Consider the following 18,297-nt stretch of genomic DNA (forward strand, 5'->3'; position numbering starts at 1 on the left):
CAATTTTTCTGCCCCTGTTTAACGGGCGTTTAATTACAATTTTTGATGCAATGCTTTGCAGCAGGGCTAATTCCTGCAATAAAACTAGAGTATATGGCAGAGGTTGCAGTGTGGTGGCACCAGCACCAGTGCCTAAGGCCCAATTTTTCTGCCCCTGTTTAACAGGGGCGTTTAAGTAAAATTTTTGATGCAATGCTTTGCAGCAGGGCTAATTCCTGCAATAAAACTAGAGTATATGGGAGAGGTTGCAGTGTGGTGGCACCAGCAGCAGTGCCTAAGGCCAAATTTTTCTGCCCCTGTTTAACAGGGACATGTAATTACAATTCTTGATATAATATTTCACAGGAGGGCCCCTTCCTGTGCCCACCCAGAGTAACGGTGAGGACTTATAGTGTTGTGGCACCAGCACCACAACCACCAAAGGTCAATTTTTCTACCACTGTTCAACAATGGCATGTAATTACAATTCTTGATATAATCGTTCACAGCAGGGCGCTCCAGCGCCCACCAAGAGTCACTTTGAGGGCTTACAATGTTGTGGCAAAACCAACACCTTGTTCCGCCATTTCTGCAGAGCATATAGGGCAGGCCCCTACTTTCAAACATCCAATTTACAAACATCTCCTACTTGCAAACGGAAGGAGACAACAGCAAGTGAGATGAAAAAAGATGGACGACAAAACAAATTATACAGGGGTGATAACCCTTCCCTATGTTTTCCAAAAAGCTTAAAAATAGTTTTTTTGACTGGAGCTACACTTTAAAAATGTACCAGTTGAAAATTACAAACAGATTCAACTTAACACAACAAACCTACACAGTCCCTGTCTTGTTTGCACCGCCTGTATACTGCTGTTCTGAGTATATAGGGCCTGGGGGCCACACGCATTTCCTTTTTTTAATATGGGTACAGGGTTCCCCTTAATATGCGTACAAGACCCAAATAGGCTAGTAATGGGCAGGGAGAGCTACCCATGCCATTTTTCTCAATGATTTTCAACCATATTACAGGAACCAGATATAACAATAAAACCGCAAGCAGTTTTAAATGGTGTTATTTCCGTTTAATGTCATTTTGTGCAGGGACTGTTCTAAACACGGGAAACACATGGCACTTCACAGGCATACTACAGACACCCCCCAGGCACCATATTTAAAGGAATATTTCACTTTTTTTTCACTTTAATCGTCATTAAAATCAGTGCTCCTGCCAAAACGGCCATTTTTAAAAACATTTTAGGCATTGACCCATGTCCCCTGGGGCAGGAGCCAGGTCCCCAAACCCATTTTAGGACAGTATCTTGCATATTAGGCGTTAATTTTATTTTATTGGACTATCAATTTTTTTTTCCAAAGTCTTTATTGAAGAATTCGAAATACAATAAACAAAAAAGGAAACAGATACAAAATATCCATGAAACCAGATACACTGAAGATGTAACAGCGGTTGAGATTATAAATGGCAAGTAAACACATAAGCATAACTTGTGCACTAATAAAGGTAGAGGGCAACTCAGGCAAAAAAAAAAAAAAAAAGAACTACTATGAGAACCCAATCTGCAACTGAGTTGTGAATCCTAAATAGGGTAGCCAAGGTTGAGGAAATGCAAAAACGTTTATAAGATCCTGCATACATAGAGATCACAAGCTTAATAAGGATCCTCTTGAAGTCAATCCTTCTTGCGTTCTTACCAAGAGGTCGTATGGTAGATAGCAGGATTCCATGTTGATAAAAGGAAAAGAAAAAAAAAAGGAAAAGGAACTCAACAGCGGAAGGGATCTGAAAGGGTGGGGGTGAGAACTAAATAGAACCAGTTAGTGGTTGAGGGCCGATCAAGTAAGAAGGCTGGATATCAAGGTCTTGAGGCGGGGGGGACTCCGGTTACCAGTTGACTGCATTCTTCCGAGGATCGGAAATGGTGCCAGCAAGCCCAAGTAGCCCAATATTTAGATGGGGTATCTTTAGCTTGCGAAATCAGATTTTTCATTTCAGCAATGTTGGCGACTCTCTTAATCCAATCTGCGATCGAGGGGGGTGTGTTAGATTTCCATAGGGCGGGGATGCACATTTTAGCGGCGTTTAACAGCTGTTGAGCTAACGAACGATGATATGTTTTCAGTGGGAGTGTAGAGTGATGTAGGAGCATCTGAGCTGGGGAGAGGTCGATGGGAAGCGTGGTGATTTGGCAGGTTAGGCGGTGTACCTCCGTCCAGAACGGTTGAATCCGAGGACAGGACCACCAAATATATACGAATGAGCCTACACTGTTTGAACATCTCCAGCAAGCAGGGGAAGTGGTGGGGAAACGTTTATGGAGTTTAACAGGTGTGAGGTACCACTTGGAGAAAATTTTGAAATTATTTTCCTGAATGGAAACATTAGAAGAGCCTTTATGGATATGTGTAAAAATGTTCGACCAATCAGAATCTGATAGGGTCAGAGACAGGTCTGTTTCCCAGCTGTGTATGGCTAAATTGGCTTTTGGGTTATGAGACGCGAAAAACAGTGCGTAGATATTGGAAATGACGTGGCGCTGCGGTTCAGTTTGATTGCATAAGGTTTCAAATGGTGTGAGCTGCCTAGCAAATTCAAATTTAGATAGTCGGTCCGTCAAAAAGTGCCTGATTTGAAAATACGCCCACAGCGGGAAGGGACGTCCCGAGGGTTGTGCGGGAAGTTCAGATATAGAATGGAATTGGGCATTGGAGAAAAAGAGCAAAGCTCTAATGTCAGGAGATTGCCACAGTCCTGATAGGAACGTGTCAGATTGCCCAGCAGGGAATTCCGGGTTATGTTTTATTGAAGTCATCGGACTATGATGTGAAGAGATGTGATGGGTATGACAGGCCGAGCGAAAGGCTTGCATGGTACTTGCAATGAGAGGGTGTTGCGTACATTCTCGAGGAACGTGTTCAGGGAGCAGCCATGGTATGGAATTAATCGGGGATAAAGAGAACGCGTTTTCTATCTGTATCCAAGCTTTAGTATGCGAATGGACATTCCAGTCTACAATCCTAGTTAGGAGACTCGCCCAGTAATATTTTTTGAAATCAGGTAAGCTAATACCTCCTTTGGATTTTGGAAGAGTCAGTCTGGCAAAGCTTATTCTGGCACGTTGTCCATTCCATATAAAGTTGGTGCAAATAGTCTGGAGTGATTTAAAGAAGGCCGGGGGGAGCTTGATTGGGATCGTTTGAAAAAGGTATAACAGACGGGGGAGAACATTCATTTTAATAATGGAGGCCCTACCGAACCAAGAGAATAATCCGGTAGACCAGGCTTTGAGGTTTAGCCCTTAAAATTAGCACTTTTAATTTCGAACGTTCGAGTCCCATAGACTTCAATGGGGTTCTAAGGTTCGTTCGAATTTGGGGTCCGTTCGAAAGTTCTGGTGCGAACCGAACCGGGGGGTGTTCGGCTCATCCCTATTTGCTGTTCAGCGAACAGGCTAACACCCTTACGTTTGACTCGAACATCAGGCTCATCCCTACATTAAAGTAGTAAAGGCAAAACTTTTTTTTATTTTGGATAGAGTAAGTGATAGTTATAATATTTGTCCCATTGGGGAAACTTCCCTTCAACTCCTGTCTTATTCCCCTCTATCCCTGCTCTGGTGTGAACCCAAAATTTGTGATTTTCTTTTACTTTGACTTTTGATGATAATGGTAAACATAACAAATAGAGAGAATGAATCTCTCTAATGAGGGCACAGACAACAATATAAACTGACTGGTGTTCTAATCCCTTAGTATAAATATTTGAGTACCACATTTGCTGTAAGTGCTATACAATATTTGTGTCTTACTAATCAGCTCTTGCAATGTAAGTTTAAAGTGATACTAAACAGGGAAGCGTTAATTGTCATAATTCATTCACATAAACCATATACAGTATATCATGCCACTGTATTTTGATTTTTTTTTTTAATCCTCTAAGTACCTTGCTCCTGCAAAACTGTTTTGTGGTCACATAATCTTTTCCTGTTCTTTGGCATCTACAGAGAAAGATCTTTGGGAGGTGCTTCTGTTACTCTGTTGATATATGGTGGTCCGCTGACTAAAAATATAAAAAGCAGTTTTACAAGAGCAATTCAAATTATATTATAAATATGAAAAACATGTTTGACAGTTCCCTCTAAATCATTATTAAACATTGCGTTAATATGGTGTAGGCGGAGTCAAGGAGGGTTAATCCTGAGCATTATGTAAAAAGGCTATTTAGACCTGTCTTCACTGATCCTCCCCTTCTTCCACATTCCACAATTCATCTGATGATAGCGCAGAACATAAGGGCTTTCTGCACATGCTCAGTTTGGTGTGTATTGCTTTTTTGGGAGGGCACATGTGATCGGCACAAGGCCAAACAACACAGTCCATACAGAGGGCAAGGGGTCTTGCAGCCTCATAGAAGAGTCAGAGGAGAAAGAAAATTCCTCCTACAAGGTTTAATCAGTGCTTAGCTGGACACTGATAGAAGTCAGAAGACTGCTATATAATGCTGTTTAGAAAATATATTTAGAAGTTTATATTTACTAAAATAATTGCATTTCCATGTTCTATGTACTGTGGGAGACCCAGTGAATGCAGGGTCCTGGGTTCAGTAACACTTTAAAAGGGAAGTGAAACTGGAGAATGCTCAGTATATGATGCTAGCTGGTGTACACAATCCAGATTGCAACAGGGACACAGAGAAGACGGGATGGGCAGCTGAAGGCAGGATCAACAAGGTATATTTCACTTTGCAAAAACAGATGCTTTAGTTACTTTGTGAGTATGCACACCCTGTTATGTAGCATGTAACAAGAGTTTTTCATAGTTTGGGTTTAATAACACTTTAATAGACATTTGTTAGTAAGGGAAGCTACTGTAACTGACTCTTGTCATATATATAGTATGCATCTACAGTTCTTTATATGTAATATTCAATAATGAAAATATGACACAGAAAGAATGGTAAAAATGTGAAATTCATAATAAAATTTATTTTATTTCTTTTTTCTTCTGTTCAGCATCTTTGTTACATTTGAGGTGGGCAGGTGGGTGAATTTAGAGGGTTACAGAAGGAAAATAACATTTTATTTAGTATTTTCTGTATTTTCTTTTTCATCCTGCAAATTAATGCATCCACGACAGCCACACACTAGTACACTATGAAATATTACATTGTTTTCTTGCTTTTAGATATACTTTAAGGTTAATAAAACATTAGTAACACATACAAGTGCTCACTATAAATACTCTATAATTTCCTGTTGTTAAAAAAAGGTAAAATCACTCAAAACAAGCAAAAAATATGAATGGGCTTTCAGCAACTCAGCATAGGCAGGCTAATGAAAACTGAGCTGTGCTGTATTGCACAATATTGTACTTTGCACTGCATACCTTTAAATAAATGTTCCTATTAAATCAAATGGAAATAAATGGAAGCAATACATAAAAAGGTATTCATATATCATAACCTAATTCTGTGGACTCTAAATTAAAGCTTGACCTACAGTATGTTTAACCTTACACTATATGTGGATTCATAGGAAACGTGCCAGTGGTATAAAAAAACAAAAAAACAAAAAAACAAAAAAAAAACAACCACTAGTATAAAAGTAATTCTTTTTGCAATGAAATATAAATGGCTCATGTGACCTCAAGCCTAGGTGAAAAATGTCTGGCTACTAGGAGCATTTTGGTGTTTTCAGTTATTATAAACTGCAGAGAGTCTGTTTTATTCAATTGCCTAGAGCCTGTGTTGTGGACTTGCGCTGAGTCGACATAAGAGATTCAGCGACATCTTCAAGCAGCAATACTAATCAGAAAGAAGTATGCTTAGCATTGTCACTGATAAATCAATAAGGTTGCACCCCTTTACATATACAATTGCAAACTATACACACAGGCAAGGCTTTAAAACATTAATGTACATTTACAGGATTATTTACTATTTACTGACCCTTTTCAATGTAAAATGATTTTTCGTTTTAATACAGCTGGCAATGTTAAACCTATATACCTATGTTAATGTCATGGAAATCTATTCATTTTTCCTAAAAAAAAAACATAGCTTCTCTGACACACAAGGCACTCAATTTCATTTTTGCATTGTATTGTTTATTAAAGCACTTTTTTTGTGCATTGGTTTCTCTTTAAACCCACAATATAATTGGTCTCCATAGAACAACACTACGATGAAAGAGAAAGCAGTTCGCTGTCAGGGCTGTGTGAAAAAAACAAATAAACAGTTACAAACATGAACCATAATGCAAAGCAAATGAGAAACATAAAGTTCTCTCATGTAAATTGCTATTCAGAGTATTAAGCACCTGGTGTTTGATTAAATTCAGATCATGATTGCTAATCCAGTAAAGCACTCTCAAGGTGACTTCAATAATTCACAGTCAGTATGGCACAACGATGCTACTGAATGCTGCGGTAATCGTTGTGTGCATGCAGCTAATTAGATTCTAATCTTTGGGGATGATCAAGGCTAACGAGCTGCAAAAAGTCTTAGTCTGTTTATTTCGATTGCTATATGGTATTCTGGTTACTATACTTCCACTACACATTGGAGTGTTGTCCAACTTCTTCTATATTAATATTAGGGATGAGCCGAACACCCCCCAGTTCAGTCCGCAGCAGAACATGCGAACAGGCTGTCTATGGGACATGAACATGAATAATCAAAAGTGCTAATTTTAAAGGCTTATATGCATGGTATTGTCATAAAAAGTGTTTGGGGATCTGAATCCTGCCCCAGGGGACATGTATCAATGCAAAGGAAAGTTTTAAAAACAGAAGTTTTTTCGGGAGCAGTGATTTTAATAATGCTTAATGTGAAACAATAAAAGTAATATTCCTTTAAATTTCATACCTGGGGGGTGTCTATAGTATGCCTGTAAAGTGGCGCATGTTTCCTGTGTTTAGAACAGTTTGAGAGCAAAATGACATTTCTTAAGGCAAAAAAGTAATTTAAAAGTACTCGCGGCTATAATCAATTGTCGGTCCTGGCAATACACATAAAAGTCATTGAAAAAAACAGCATGGGATTCCTCCACAGTCCATTATCAGGCCCTTTGGGTCTGGTATGAATATTAAGAGGAACCCCAACCAAAAAAAAAAAATGTGTGTGTGGGTCCCCCTCAAAATCCATACCAGTCCCTTCAGGTCTGGTATGGATTTTAAGGGAAATCCCGCGACAACATTTTTTAAAGAAAAATGGCATGGGGGTCCCCCCAAAAATCCATACCAGACCCTTATCCAAGCACACAATCTGGCAGGCCTGCAGGAAAACAGGGAGGGATGGACGAGAGATCACCCCGCCTCCTGAACTGTACCAGGCCACATGCCCTAAACATGGGTAGCGGCCCCCCAAAGCACCTTGTCCCCATGTTGATGGGGACAAGGGCCTCATCCCCTCAACCCTTGCCCGGTGGTTGTGGGGGACTGTGGGCAGGGGGCTTATCGGAATCTAGAAGCCCCCTTTACCCCAGATCCCGGCCTCCTCCCCCCGGGTGAAATTATAATGATTACAAATGTGCCCCTACCATTTCACAAAAAAGGTGTGAAAATGGTAAAAACTACAATACACGCCTTGGGAAAAGTCCTTTATTAAAAAATTAAAAAATTAAAGTGTCCCACTATGTCCATTCATCTTATTCTTCTCTCGCTCCAACGGGCCAAAAAAGAAAAAAAAGAATTCCACACGCTGCCACCTATCTTCTTCCATGGGAGGCACCCGCCGTAATGACTAGCCTCTCAGGTGACAGTTCTTTTATAACTGAGGGCGGGGCCACATGATGATGTCGCCGGGTGACCCCACCCCTCTCTGAAGCCATAGGGATATCCCCGTGCCCTTGTTGAAAGGGGCTTCCAGATTCCGATAAGCCCCCCGCCCGCAGACCCCCACAACCTCCAGGCAAGGGTTGAGAGGATGCTTTAGGGAGGCCACTACCCCAAAGCACCCTCCCCATGTTGAGGGCATTTGGCCTGGTACGGTTCTGGAGGGGGGCACTCTCTCGTCCCCCCTCTTTTCCTGCGGCCTGCCAGGTTGCATGCTCAGATAAGGGTCTGGTATGGATTTTTGGGGGGGGCACACCATTTTTTTTTTTATTTGGCACGGGATTCAGCTTAAAATCCATACCAGACCTGAAGGGACTGGTATGGATTTTGAGGGGGACCCCCGCGCAATTGTTTGTTTTTTTAATTTTTGTTGGGATTCGCCTTAATATTCATACCAGACCCAAAGGGTCTGGTAATGGACTGTGGGGGAATCCCATGCCATTTTTTCAATGACTTTTATGTGTATTGCCAGGACCGACAATTCATTATAGCCGCGATTACTGTACTTTTAAATTACTTTTTTTCCTTTAGAAATGTAATTTTGCTCTCGGACTAAACACGGGAAACATGCGCCACTTTCAAGGCATACTATAGACACCCCGATACGAAATTTAAAGGAATATTTCACTTTTATTGTTTCACTTTAAACATTATTAAAATCACTGCTCCTGAAAAAACATCAGTTTTTAAAACTTTTTTTTTCATTGATACATTTCCCCTGGGTCAAGACCCACATCCCCAAACACTTTTTATGACAATACCATGCACATAAGCCTTTAAAATTAGCACTTTTAATTTCCCCCATAGACCTTTAGGCTGGATTCACACCCATGCATTTTTAATGCTTTTTTGCATTTTTCAGATTTGCACTACAGTCCATTTAACATTGTTTCCTATGGAACAAGTTCTGTAGTGCAAATCTGCAAAATGCAAAAAGCACTAAAAATGCATAGGTGTGAATCCAGCCTTAAATGGTGTTCCGCGGCTTCCTAATTTGACGCGAACACCCCAAATTGTTCGCCATTCGGTGAACAGGCGAACACCCGATGTTCTTTCGACTCGAACATCGGGTTTATCCCTAATTAATATATCTTTTTTTTTTTTGGTTCAGGTCATATGTAATACTATACCAATCATATATTGCATCTATAAGTAATGCTCTATATTACTTTACAGCAGGGATATGCAATTAGTGGACCTCCAGCTGTTGCAGAACTACAATTCCCATGAGGCATAGCAAGATTCTGACAGCCACAAGCATGGCACCCAGAGGCAGAGGCATGATGGGACTTGTAGTTTTGCAACAGCTGGAGGTCCACTAATTGCATATCCCTGCTTTACATGTTAGTAATTCATGTTTCTAAATCTGTAACCCATTTGAAAGTTATTAAACTTCATCAAGCAATGTACTTGATTGCTTGATGAAAGGGGCACGCATGCTCTTAACATGCACTCCTCCCCACTCTTCCTCAAACAGGAAGTGCCTTTCTGAGTGCCTGGAAGTGCTGGGAGTCACCAGCGTCAGCCGGACCACCAGCTGCCTCTCCATCTGCGAGCCATCTGCCTTCCCCTATGAGTGGATGATCCTCCTTAATCATTCCAATGCACTGACACATCTATGATCTTGTGAGTTTCCAGTTGTCTACCTTGCAATAAAATGTTTTAATATTGCTGCACTTAGATGGCGCGCTCTTCTTTGTGTCTTTAAAGGTTTCATGCCATGTGGATCTCTTTCCTTTTTACGCAACTGAGCCAAATAAACAGAAAAATGGCCTTGATAGAGAAAGGAGGATAATATTGAGCCAGAGGTGGATTGAGGAGGAAAAGGAGGTGAATGATTTATAATCATGTAAGACAGTGTGAAAATTGCAGTCTGACGTAAGTCAGTATATAAGAGGTCAAACAACATTTGGTAAATGAGCATTTTCAGAAGATAGCACAGGAATTTATTGTTTATCACGGAGGAAGGCATCATAATTTACAGCAAAAGTCGACTATACAAGGTACTTTTGAGAGTGGACTTTAGGGGAGTTTATGAATTTAAACACTATGAGGTTGATTTTCTAAAACTGGAGAGTGCAAAATCTGGTGCAGTACTACGTAGATACCAATCCAGCTTTTTTTTTTGTCAAACAAGCTTATTGGCTACCAGGCACAGCTGCACCAGACTTTGTACTCTCCAGTTTTAGTAAATCAACCCCTGTATCTTTCAATACTTTTAATATTTTTATTAGTGGGTCTTCTAAAAAAGCACAAGGTGCTTAGGGGCATGGAAGTTGTAAACACAAACAAACACAGACCACTTTGTAATTACATAATATGTGTTTATTTCACAAGAATTTTAAACACAGGGCACAATATAAAACATTATTGTATAATCTATATAAATAATTAGCACAGCTGCTAGGTTGTCAGTTAGAATTAGACAGCGTGAAAACATGTTTATTATAATTATTACATACTCCATTTCTTCTTTCCTAATACAAGGGCATCTGAATATTATAAGAAAGGAAAGATATACTAGGAAGAGCAAAAGGGAAGAAGAGACAAAATTCTATGCAATAATTCAGAATTAACTGTCAGCGGGTGATAATGGTGTTGTTGAGGAAGTGAAGTGTTTTACAAATAAACATAAAATACAAGAGGTACTCATGAAAAAAATATATATTCCCTCTCTTTGATGGAAACTCCAGATGGCCCATCTGAACAGTCTCTGAATTATCAATCTGAATTAGTCTCTGACTAAGTAGTTCAGAGAAAAACGAATGTTGTGCTGAAAAAAAAAACAGACCTTTTTCAACAGAGCAGTTAAGAATAGGGAGATACATGTATGGGAAGGAGCCTAAAGCAGCATCTTCTGGCTGGAAATGAAGACAAAAATATTAAAATAATGAAAGACAAACCAAACCATTCAGGAATTTTATATATATATATTTTTACCACTTGAAGACCAGCATGTTGGGCCTCTTTCCAGGGCATTTTTCAGTTTTCAGCACTGTAATATTTTGACAGTTGTTCAGTTAAGCCGCGTACACACGTAGCCATCTGTCCGACGGACTTAGTCTGGCGGACTTCCCATCAGACTGTCCGTCGGACTTTCCGAACGGGCTACTTGCCCACACATGGCACTTTTTCAGCGGACTAATACGGCGTACTAAGTCCGCCGTACTATCCGCCCTACTTTTGAAATGAACGGACTCGCCCACACACGCGGAGGAAAGTCCGCTCATTTCGAGCGCGTCTCCAGGTAGGCGGGGCCCGCGAAGGAGACGTCGCTGGCCCCGCCACCTGGTATGGACTTAAAGGGGAACCGAAAAAAATTGGCGTGGGGGTCCCCCCAAGTCCACATCAGACCCTTGTCCGAGCACGCTACCCAGCCGGCCAGCGAGCGCCCCCCCCCTCCTGAGCCGTACCAGGCCGCGTGCCCTCAACATGGGGGGTGCCTTGGGGAAGGGGGGGCCGCGCGGCCCCCCCACCCCAAAGCACCTTGTCCCCATGTTGATGAGGACAATGGCCTCTTCCCGACAACCCTGGCCGTTGGTTGTCGGGGTCTGCGGGCGAGGGGCTTATCGGAATCCAGGAGCCCCCTTTAATAAGGGGGCCCCCGGATACCGGCCCCCCACCCTATGTGAATGAGTATGGGGTACAATGTAGAAGAACCGAAGAGGGGGGACAAGACCCCCGAAGTCGGAAGAAGAGGGCGGCGGTGAGGAAGAAAGCCGGACTCCTCCGCTAGTAAAAGAGCTACAAGAAGATAGCGGAGGAGTCCGGCGAGAAGACCCCCGAAGACGGAAGACCCCCGGAGCTGTGCAATAAACTATTTTATCTTGTGTGTTGTGTTTTTTTTGTACTTTATTTTAAAGGTGAATGGGTAGGGGTACATTGTACCCCATACTCATTCACATAGGGTGGGAGGCCGGTATCCGGGGGCCCCCTTATTAAAGGGGGCTCCTGGATTCCGATAAGCCCCTCGCCCGCAGACCCTGACAACCAATGGCCAGGGTTGTCGGGAAGAGGCCCTTGTCCTCATCAACATGGGGAAAAGGTGCTTTGGGGTGGGGGGCCACATGGCCCCCCCTTCCCCAAGGCACCCCCCATGTTGAGGGCACGTGGCCTGGTACGGCTCAGGAGGGGGGGGGGGGCGCTCGCTCGTCCCCCCCTTTCCTGACCGGCCGGGTAGCGTGCTCGGACAAGGGTCTGATGTGGACTTGGGGGGACCCCCACACCGATTTTTTTCGGCGTTGGGGTTCCCCTTTAAGTCCATACCAGGTGGCGGGGCCAGTGACGTCTCCTTCGCGGGCCCCGCCTACCTGGAGATTCACTCAAAATGAGCGGACTTTTCTCCGGGCGGGAAAAGTCCGTTCATTTCAAAAGTACGGCGGACTGGCACACACACTGCCGGATTGTCCACAGAAATGCGAGTCCGGCAGGAAGATTGGAGTGCAAAACTACTTTCTAAGTCCGCTGTACTTTCGGGTCAAAAAAGTATGCCGTAGGCTACACATGGGGGGATTGTCCGGCGGACTTGAGTTTGCCAGACTTTTCCACCCGCTTGTTTGATCGTGTGTACGCGCCATTATAAACACTGTACCCAAATTAATGTATATCCATTTTTTAGACAGATAGTTTTCTTTTATGGCATTTATTCACCACTGGGTTTTTTTTTTTTACTATATAAAAAAGTAAAAAGACTAATTTTGAGAAAAAAAAATATTTTCCTTTCCTACTATAAAACTTTAAAAAGAAATAATCCGTCTTCAATAAATATAGGTAAAAATATATTCTGTTACAAATCTTTGTAAAGAAAAAAAATGTTTATATTATTTAGTGGGATATTTTTTAAGAGGCATGGTGCAAGTTTTTGTGTAATTAGGGGACAAGGTGCTTTGGGGGGCTACCCCAAAGCACCCTCCCCATGTTGAGGGCATGTGGCCTGGTATGGTTTAGGGGGGGCGCTCTCTTGTCCCCCCTCTTTTCTTGTGGCCTGCCGTTTTTTTCAATGGCTTTTATCAGTATTGCTGGGACCGGAAGTTCGTTTTAGCTGCGAGTACTTTTAAATGACTTCAGAAATGTCATTTTGTGCAGGGACTGTTCTAAACATGGGAAAATGTGCACTTTACAGGCATACTATAGACACCCCCCAGGTATGAAATTTAAAAGAATATTTGACTTTCATTGTTTCAGTTTAAGTATTATTAAAATCACTGCTCCAGAAAAAACTTCAGTTTTTAAAACTTTTTTTTGCATTGATACAAGGGTGGAGCGAACCCGAACTGTAAAGAACAATTTACTGTATGTTTGCGTTCGAGTTCGGTGTTTGGCAATGTAATAGCACCTTTTTAATAAGCTGCAGGGCAGCCAATTAACATTCGTTTAACTCGTGTGCCCTTAGAAGCCATCACAGCCATGCCTACTAATGGCATGGCTGTGATTGGCCAGTGCAGCATGTGACCCAGCCTCTATATAAGCTAGAGGCACATAGCACAGCATGTCACTCTGCTTTAGGTAGTGTAGGGAAAGGTTGCTGCTGCTGCTTTGAGGGAGAGAATTGGATAGGAGTCCTGATTCAGAACTCAAATTACTCAGCGATCTACCTTGATTTTGTTGTGTGGGTGCAGTGCACAATCTTTTTACCCTGCCCTGAGCCCAGTGCCAGAGAAAAGATAACTTTTATCCGTCTGTTAGTTGGGTTGGTGTCGGCAGGCATTTTATGCAAGCTCAGTGCACCAGCACTGCATATATTACTGTGAGATACACCCTTTAGATACTGTTGGTCTATTCTGCTATTCTAAAAACACCCATTTAGGGCAAAAAAATGATATTTTGCAGCGTTTCCTGCATATCTGTATTTAGTAAGATACACACTTTAGATACTGTTGTGTTATTCTGCCATTCCAAAAAAAAAAATTAGGGAAAAAAAATGTCAATGTTTTCTGCATATCTGTACGTGTGAGATACACACTTTAGATACTGTTCTTCTACTCTGCTATTAAAAAAAAATTTCAGCCAAAAAATTTCTTGGGGTGCGTTTTATGCATATCTGTGCATCTGAGATACACCCTTTAGATACTGTTGCTCTATTCTGCTATTCTAAAAACACCCAAATATACATTTTCCAGTGTTTCCTGTATATCTGTACGTGTGAGATACACACTTTAGATACTGTTCTTCTATTCTGCTATTTCAAAAAATAATAATTTAGGGCAAAAAAAAAAGATTTGGTGCATTTTCTGCATATCTGTACGTGTGAGATACACCCTTTAGATACTGTTGCTCTATTCTCGTATAAAAAAAAAAAAAAACACATTTAGGGCAAAAAAAATGAATTTGCAGCGTTTCCTGCATCTTTGTGCGTGCTTCTCTATTTTGCTATTCAAAAAAACACACTTAGGTGAAAAATCTTAAAGTGCGGCCTCGTCTGTATTTGTACATGTGAGATACACCCTTTAGATACTGTTGTTCTATTCTGCTATTCTAAAAACATCCATTTAGGGCAAAAAAAATAATTTTGCAGCGTTTGCGGCATATCTGTACATGTGAGATACACCCTTTAGATACTGTTATTCTATTCTGCTATTCAAAAACACCCATTTAGGGCAAGATCCTAAATTTGAGAAATATGAGGAGAACGTCAAATAAGCGATGTGGCCCTGGTCGTGGTGCTGCCGTTGGAGCTCCTGTTGCAGCGAGAGGATGTGGTCCGTCTGTGCCAGCTATATGCACAAATGAAACACCTTCCTCAGGTGCGAGTAGGTGACAGAGCCTGCATCGGTATTTGGTCGGGCCTAATGCGGCTCTATGAATGTTGAGGCCAGGACAAGTACAGACAATAGTAGATTGGGTTTCTGACAGTGTCTCCAGTTGCTTCACATTGTCTCCCACCCAGTCTCCTGCTGAAAGATCAGAGTTGGCACCTGCAGCTGATGTCCATCAGTCTTTCACCTTACCCCCTTGCAAATCAGCCAAGCAGTCTGAGCCCAAAATCATGCAGCAGTCTCTTCTTCTTTTTGGTGACTCTGTTAGCAGGGTTTCCCAGGGCCATCCACCTAGCCCTGCCCCAGAAATGGAAGAGATTGAGTGCACCGATGCCCAACCACTTATGTTTCAAGATGAGTACATGGGAGGACCATCGCAGCATGTCTCGGATGATGATGAAACACAGGTGTCAGCTGCTGCTGCTTTCGCAATTGTGCAGATCGACAAGGAGGGCAGGGGTGAAGACTGGGTGGAAGATGATGTGGAGGACGATGAGGTCCTTGACCCCACATGGAATCAACGTCATGCAGGTGACTTGTGTAGTTCGGAGGAAGAGGCGGTGGTCGCACAGAGCCACCAGCACAGCAGTAGAGGGAGCAGGGTGCAAAAACAGAGCGTCCTTCCCCTAGACAGTACTCTTGCTACTGCCCAATGCAGCAAGGGACCGAGCGCACCAAAGCCAGGTCCAAGGAGTTCCCTTGTGTGGCAGTTCTTCAGACAGTGTCCTGATGACAAGACACGAGTGGTTTGCATGCTGTGCAATCAGAGCCTGAAGCAAGGCATAAACGTTCTCAACCTGAGCACAACTTGCATGACCAAGCATCTAAGTGCAAAGTATGAGCTGCAGTGGAGTAGACACCTCAAAAACCGAGAAAGGTCTCTGGCTCCTCCTGCTTCCTCTTCTGCTGCAGTCTCGGCCTTTTCATCCACCTCTGTAGTGACAGTGGCACCTGCCACCCTGCAAACAGAGGATCTGCCAGCAACACTACCACCTGGGTCACCAACCATCTCCACAATGTCCTATGGAAGCGTTCAGCTCTCTAGCTCCAGCATTTCAAAATTCCTGGCCTTTGAAATGCTGTCATCTGGTGGAGACGCAGAGTTGAAAAAGCTTGATGGCATTGGCTGTCCCACAGTACGTCGTGCCCAGCCGCCACTACTTTTCCAGGCGAGCCATCCCTTCCCTGCATAACCAAGTGGGGGACAAAATCAGGTGTGCACTGCGTAACGCCCTCTGTGGCAAAGTCCACCTAACTACGGATACGTGGACCAGTAAGCACGGTCAGGGACGTTATATCTCCTTAACAGCACACTGGGTAAATGCAGTGGAGGCTGGGCCTGAGGCGAATAGCAGTTTGTCGCATGTCCTTCCACCACCGAGGATTGCAGGGTGCTTCAGTTTGCCTCCTGTTGCTAACTCCTCCTGCTCCGCTTTCTCATCCTCTACTGCCTCCTCATCCGGTCAGCGTAACACCTTCACCACCAACTTCAGCACAGCCAGTGGTAAACGACAGCAGGCAGTTTTAAAACGTTCCTGTTTGGGGGAAAAACCCCACATCACACAGGAGTTGTGGAGGGACATGGAACAACAGACCGATGAGTGGTTGGTGGCAGTGAGCCTCAAGCCCGGCCTGGTGGTGTGTGATAATGGGCGAAATCTCATAGCAGCTCTGAGCCTAGCCGGTTTGATGCACATCCCTTGCCTGGCGCATGTGCTGAATTTGGTTGTGCAGAGGTTCCTTAAAAATGACCATGATATGCCAGAGCTGCTGCAGAAAGTGCGGGTCGTCTGTGCGCACTTTCGGCATTCTCACCCTGCTGCTGCTCGCCTGTCAGTGCTGCAGCGTAACTTCAGCCTTCCCGCTCACCGCCTCATATGTGACGTGCCCACAAGGTGGAACTCCACCTTGCACATGCTGGCCTGTGCGAGCAGCAGCAGGCGATAGTGGAGTTTCAGCTGCAGCACGCACGCGTGAGTCGCTCTGCGGAACAGCACCACTTCACCACCAATAACTGGGCCTCCATGCGAGACCTGTGTGCCTTGTTACTCTGTTTCGAGTACTCCACCAACATGGCCAGTGCCGATGACACCTTTCTACTATCCCAGTTCTATGCCTCCTTAAAAAAATGCTTCGGGCGATGATGAAAGAAGATGTGGCACAGAAGGAGGAGGAGGAGGAGGAGGAGGAGGAAGAGGGATCATTTCCAAGGCTTTCAGGGCAGTCATTCACAAGTGGCTCCGAGGGTGGGTTCCTGCACCAACAAACGCCAGGTACACAATTGTCCAGCAAGGGCACAGTTCTGGAGGATGACGAGGTGGAGGATGAGGAGATGGAGGAGGAGGAACCATGGTCACAGCAGGGTGGCACCCAGACCAGCTCATGGCCTTCACTGGTGCATGGCTGGGGGGATACAGAGGATACAGACAATACACCTCCCACAGAGGACAGCTTTTCATTGCTTTAAGCAGCCTGGTACACATGAGCGATTACATGCTGCAGTGTCTCCGCAAAGACCTCCGAGTTGCCCACTAGGGATGAGCCGAACACCCCCCGGTTCGGTTCGCACCAGAACTTTCAAACGGAACCCAAATTCATACGAACGTTAGAACCCCATTGAAGTCTATGGGACTCGAACGTTCGACATTAAAAGTGCTAATTTTAACTGCTAATATGCAAGATACTGTCCTAAAAAGGGTTTGGGGACCTGGCTCCTGCCCCAGGGGACATGGGTCAATGCAAAAAAAGTTTTAAAAACGGCTGTTTTGGCGGGAGCACTGATTTTAATGACGATTAAAGTGAAAAGAAAAGTGAAATATTCCTTTAAATATCGTGCCTGGGGGGTGTCTGTAGTATGCCTGTGAAGTGCCACGTGTTTCCCGTGTTTAGAAAAGTCCCTGCACAAAATGACATTTAACGGAAATAACGTCATTTAAAACTGCTTGCGGTTTTAATGTTATATCTGGTTCCTGCAATATGGTTGAAAATCATTGAGAAAAATGGCATGGGTAGCCCTCCCTGCCCATTACCAGCCCCTTTGGGTCTTGTACGGATATTAAGGGGAACCCCGTACCCATATTAAAAAAAGGAAATACGTGTGGCCCCCAGGCCCTATATACTCAGAACAGCAGTATACAGGTGGTGCAAACAAGACAGGGACTGTGTAGATTTGTTGTGTTAAGTTGAATCTGTTTGTAATTTTCAACTGGTACATTTTTAAAGTGTAGCTCCAGTCAAAAAATCTATTTTTAAGCTCTTTGGAAAACATAGGGAAGGGTTATCACCCCTGTATAATTTGTTTTGCCGTCCGTCTTTTTTCATCTCACTTGCTGTTGTCTCCTTCCGTTTGCAAGTAGGAGATGTTTGTAAGTTGGATGTTTGAAAGTAGGGGCCTGCCCTATATGCTCTGCAGAAATGGCGGAACAAGGTGTTGGTTTTGCTACAACATTGTAAGCCCTCAAAGTGACTCTTGGTGGGTGCTGGAGCACCCTGCTGTGAACGATTATATCAAGAATTGTAATTACATGCCATTGTTGAACAGTGGTAGAAAAATTGACCTTTGGTGGTTGTGGTGCTGGTGCCACAACACTATAAGTCCTCACAGTTCCTCTGGGTGGGCACAGGAACAGGCCCTCCTGTGAAATATTATATCAAGAATTGTAATTACATATGTCCCTGTTAAACAGGGGCTGAAAAATTGGGCTGCTGGCAC

Source organism: Lithobates pipiens, unplaced genomic scaffold, assembly GCF_037356315.1.
Source record: "Lithobates pipiens isolate NorthernLeopardFrog02 unplaced genomic scaffold, aLitPip1_a1.2 Scaffold_3, whole genome shotgun sequence".
Taxonomy (NCBI): Eukaryota; Metazoa; Chordata; class Amphibia; order Anura; family Ranidae; genus Lithobates; species Lithobates pipiens.